Source organism: Triticum aestivum, chromosome 5A (genome assembly GCF_018294505.1).
Source record: "Triticum aestivum cultivar Chinese Spring chromosome 5A, IWGSC CS RefSeq v2.1, whole genome shotgun sequence".
Lineage (NCBI taxonomy): Eukaryota > Viridiplantae > Streptophyta > Magnoliopsida > Poales > Poaceae > Triticum > Triticum aestivum.
In genome coordinates this window covers 123,576,849-123,582,848 of record NC_057806.1, presented here as the reverse complement: position 1 = coordinate 123,582,848, position 6,000 = coordinate 123,576,849, and positions in this window count along the sequence as shown.

Here is a 6,000-nt window from a genome sequence, read left to right as displayed (position 1 = left end):
CCGATATAGAGGAAGTGTAATAGTAAAAATGAGGTGATTTTATCGAGCGATCGGCGGGGGAGCATAGCCTATCATGCGGTCCCACGTGTCATGATGTACCAAGGCGATGCACGTGTCCCTCTTGAGGCAGAAGAAATACTTCATGGTTTGAGATGATGGCGAACTGAAGTGTGAAATAATGGTTGCTTCGTCCGTCTGGGAAGGTGTGGCATTGTGATTTGACATCTCATTGCTCATTACTACTACTACTAGGGCGGTACGACTGGGGTGCGTCCCCCTGTTGTTCTGCACTATTATTTGGTGCTTGACACGTCGACCCAGTTGCTATATGTACCACACGTCGGCGACAGGAAGTACAAAATTCATGAAAGCAAGCATCAATGGAGGAGTACAAGACATGGCTTGGGTTTTTGCTGCTTCACGCGATCCATCGATACAAACCCGGACTAAAAAAAGGCGAGGGTGGGTCTTTTCCCACGCGGCAAGCATGGGAGTTTGGCATAGTCTGTTCGAGGCAAGGAGGCAGGAAGGGAAACAAGCAAATAAAGGTTGAGTGACTTAGTTTTGGGAAAATCTGATTTTACAGAGATCGTACCCACTAGGGTTTATAGGGCTCATCTAAAAACATTCGTTTTTCCATTTTATAAGTCTCAATCTTACTACTAGTAGTAGTACCATGACATGTTGGATTTTGAGGTGTGTTAGATCACCCGATGTAAGCAGTGTTAAGAGAAAACTCACCAATGCATGTAGAAGTTCATGGAAATTTAGTGGTCATTCATGCATTCGTTCTAATTAATGCCTCGGTAAACATAACTTCTTGATAAAAATGAGCGTACTAATTACTTGTGCAAACTAGGAGTACGAAATTCATTCGACCACTCACCGTCTACCTTGGTTGGAGAGATTTTGAAATTGAGCCATAAACTAGAAAGGAGGGAGTAGTAACTTTTGTCTCGATTACTATTTGTGGCCTTGTATAGATGCAAAATGTATTTTTTATAGTGGCCTTGTATAAGTAAATGGAGGGAGTACTGAAGGACATATATATTCCAAACAATATGATAATCTCTCTAACCAAGGTAGTAGGGACGAGGAGTAAACGGAGGGAGTAGTAAAATTTTCTCCTCGTCCTGCGAGCCACCGCACGCGTGGGCGAGGGAGCGGGCGTAAGGCGTACAATACTACTACTAGTAAGCAAGCTTCACCTCATCCTGCGAGCCACCACGCCCATGGGCGGGGGAGACAGCGTACTAAGCAAGCTTCTCCTTGTTCTACGAGTTGACGGGACACATCAAAAGGACTCCAGTGTATAGACCCTTGCCTCTAAGGTAGGCCCCACATGGTTTGCCTCTTTTTTAACATAACGCGTCAAGTCACAATTTATTTGTTCACCCGTGGTAGACGATCCTCCCTCCACCAAGTGGAAAACCAGTACACGGTCAAATTACCACGTGGGCTGCCTTTTCGTACAGAAATGAGCTCCACCGTGTACCGGCGCGGGTGTGGTTGGGAAAGAGACGGGAGTACGTGCGCCGTGCGTGCACCTCTTCTCTTCGTGCATGCCCCCCACCTACGTGGGTGTGTGTGAGAGATACAAACCTAGAAAAATGGCTTGTGCGGAATAACTACTCTTCATAAGCCATTGTAAGAATGGACAAAATGGTGAAGGAGGATATAGGGGAGCGGCGGAGGTGTGCGATTCTTTGCCGGCTTTTGGCCTCGTTTAAATAGGAGATTAAATAGACGGCGGACGTGAGGAGCTCGGACGGCGTTGCATTTAATGCCAGACGTGTGTCTAGAGTGGGTTTCTCGGCTTCCACACGGGCGGGTTTCATGGAGGCGTTTGAATGCGGAAGGAGGCATGTTCAGCCAGGCATGCAGCAAGTGGCGCCCTCGACTCTGACGTAGGACACCGCGCCATTCTTCCACTGACATGTGGGCTCTTTGGGTACATGGCCTACATGTCAATGACCCAACGCAGGTAGCGCACAGCAGAGGAACCTTTGGTGGACTAGGGCTGTCAGAAGTGGGCATTTCATAAACCGATGATTGTTCAGTGAGTGTGGTGTCATCCTTTTCATGTAGATAAGCCTACTATGTTGATAGCCCATTCGATACGTTGTGATTCATAAAGACCACTGCAAACATCAATGTTCTGCTTATCACAGATAAGATTTATTAATACCCGTAACAATCCATGTCCTTAACAAAGGGTGCATGCACGTATAGATGGAGCGTGTGTCTTGTGTCGTGTGCTGTGTGCATGCAGGCGTGCGAGTGTTCCATGCATGCAAGGGTACGTTTCAGTGTTGCATGCATGTGTGCATACGTGCCTGTGTTCGTGAGTGCATGTGTACGTGTCAGTGTTGCATGCCAGCATGCGTGCGTGTGTTCGTTATGTGTACGTGTCAGTGTTGCACGCCTGCATGCATGCGTGTGTTCGTTATGTGTACGTCTCAGTGTTGCACGCCTGCATGCATGCATCTCTTGCGTGCATGCATGTGTACGTGCGGGGTGAGGCTACACGTTAGTCGACTGACTTTTTCATCTCTGGTCATTAGATTTTGCAGCCGTTGGATACGAAATCAAGGGCCTGCAGTTTATCATCAAACTCCACCCCCTGAGCCGCCAGCCACCACCGGCCGAACCGCCGGCACGCGCCGCCCGCGGCACGCGCCGCCACGCCACCCCGCTCGCCCCGAAACCACTCCCCACCGCCGGTCCGCCGCCGCACCGGCCATCCCTCTAGCCCCCCCCGCGCCGAGCTTTTTCTCCGGCGATCCCCACCCCACCGCCCAATCAACACGCCCCCACCACCGGCGACTGCCAACCAGAGGTCTCACGACTTCGAGTATACACCGACCACTAATTTATTACCATTTCTGTCCCTCATATACGCGCTGACGGGTGGGCCCTATGGTAATGTGCGCTGGTGAATGTGGACCGTTTGACTGGTCAATTGATCGTGTCATCAACAAATTACGGAGATGTATGGTGAGCCAGTGACCGCATGATCACCCTAAAATGTATTTCATTAACACAGTACAGACTCAAACTACCATTTCTTTCTTTCATATATGGGCTGACAGGTTGGCCCCACAGTTACGCGCCCGATGGTGCAGCACTAGTTGCGCCACGTGGAACGTTTGACTGGTCAATTGATTGTGTCATCAACAAAATACGGAGTTGTACGGGTGAGCCAGTGACCGTATAATCATGAAATGTATTTTTTAACACGATACAGATGCAAGGGCTCAGATATACACGCAAGCACTCACCGCTATAAGCGCATACATGCAGACCCTACCCCTATGAGCACCTTCGAGAGAGTGAGCCAGCATATGACCTTGAGATTTTATGAAGTCACCATAGGTGCCTCATAGTCGACTGGAACGTCTCCTCCCACTGAACGCACATTGCCAGAAAATACTAAAATTAACCCAGGATAAATGCGAGCACCGGGACTTTAACACTGGTGGGCTCGAGAAACCACTGTCCTCCCAACCATCCAACCACATGTTGGTTAGCACGACAAAATGTATGTGGTGACCGTGATGAGCTTATTCTGAAGTCTAGTGACCATATCGTGCTTTCGCTTCAAATACAATGACCATAAGTGTCGTCAACAAAATACGGAGCACGCATCAAATGCAAAGTCCGTCAGTGTCATCAAGAAAATACGGAGACGTATCGTGAGCTAGATACCATATGATCACCACGAGAATGTATACAGTGACCGCAATGAGCATATTCTGAAGTCCAGTGACCGTATAGTGCCTTAGCTTGAAATACAGTGACCGTCACACCTGAATGTGTCGTGAGCATGCATACTTTTAGAGGGACGAGAGATAGTTTGTGTGCGTACGTGAAAGTGGTGTAGAAAGAGGGGGTGTCCGGTGGAGACAAAGAGAGATATGCCCTTCGTTTCTCTTTCCCGTGACTAATATTTTAGGAGAATATATAAACATTCACAATGCAGAACAAATATTTTTGGATGCACCACGAAATTAGCTTTCATGTATAATATTGTACTATTGTATATGCTTATTTTCTTAGTGTCCGATTGCGTGTGCGGTGTGGTGGGTCAACATGAGGACTCATGGGTTGGTTCCATCCTGCGCCGCATAGGTTGGACCGAGACGCGTTATACGAAGACCCATGTGGAGGACTCGGCGTACAACACGAAGCTAGCTACCAGAGTCTCGGAGGACTCTATCCCCACTGGTGATAAGCCGACTATATATGATTTGTAACCCTAGGCCCCCAGTATGTTATAGAATCTTGGGGGCTAGTTCGTTGATAGTATACACACACGCACAATGCCTGGTATTCACGTGTACTTTGTGCACACCCCTATCACTAATATACAGTACCAGGAGTAGGCTTTTTCCTCAACTGCAAGGGTCCGAACTAGGGTAACACTTTGCGTCATATTACCATTCAGCCTAACAGTCAGGGATATCCTACCGAATAATATGATGGAATCATATCTGCCAACTACTAAGAGAGAGGTGTGTCTGGGGTGCAATGTGTGCGAGAGAGGCCTAAAGATAATGTGCGTGCGGGAGACACGTAGGCACATATATGTGCGTATAGAGGGCTAGTAGAGACCGTGCGTGTGTATATATGCATGTGAGAGAAATAGTGTTTTCCAACTGAGATTAGTGAAAAGAGTGGTACATAGTAGTCAGAAAGAGAGAGAGAGATACAGAGATATGCTACCTCTTGAGCACTATGTTGGTTTTCCCTTGAAGAGGAAAGGGTGATGCAGTAAAGCAACGTAAGTATTTCCCTCAGTTTTTGAGAACCAAGGTATCAATCAAGTAGGAGACCACGCGCGAGTCACCTCGTACCTACACAAACAAATAAGAACCTCGCAACCAACGCGATAAAGGGGTTGTCAATCCCTTCACGGCCACTTGCAAGAGTGAGATCGGATAGAGACGATAATAATAATAAGATAAATATTTTTGGTATTTTTCTGATATAGATTGAAAGTAAAGATTGCAAAATAAAATAGATTGGAAACTTGTATGATGGAAAATAGACCCGGGGGCCATAGGTTTCACTAGTGGCTTCTCTCAAGATAGCATAAGTATTACGGTGGGTGAACAAATTACTATCGAGCAATTGATAGAAAATCGAATAATTATGAGAATATCTAGGCATGATCATGTATATAGGCATCACGTCCGAGACAAGTAGACTGAAACGATTCTGCATCTACTACTATTACTCCACACATCGACCGCTATCCAGCATGCATCTAGAATATTAAGTTCATAAGAACAGAGTAACGCCTTAAGCAAGATGACATGATGTAGAGGGATAAATTCATGCAATATGATATAAACCTCATCTTTTTATCCTCGATGGCAACAATACAATACGTGTCGGTTCCCTTTGTGTCATTGGGATCAATCACCGCAAGATTGAACCCAAAGCTAAGCACTTCTCCCATTGCAAGAAAGATCAATCTAGTAGGCCAAACCAAATTGATAATTTGAAGAGACTTGCAAAGATAAACCAATCATACATAAAAGAATTCAGAGAAGATTCAAATATTGTTCATAGTTAAACTTGATCATAAACTCACAATTCATCGGATCTCGACAAACACACCGCAAAAGAAGATTACATCGAATAGATCTCCAAGAGAATCGAGGAGAACTTTGTCTTGAGATCCAAAGAGAGAGAAGAAGCCATCCAGCTACTAGCTATGGACCCAAAGGTCTGAAGTAAACTACTCACACATCATCGGAGGGGCCATGGAGTTGATGTAGAGGTCCTCCGTGATCAATGCCCCCTCCGACGGAGCTCCAAAAAGGCCCCAAGATGGGATCTCTTGGGTACAAAAGGTTGCAGTGGTGGAAATAGGGCTTCGTGGTGCTCCTGGATGTTTTCGGGGTATGTCAATATATATAGGAGGAAGAAGTAGGTCGGTGGAGCAACGAGGGGCCCACGAGGGTGGAGGGCGCGCCTGGGGGGTGGGCGCGC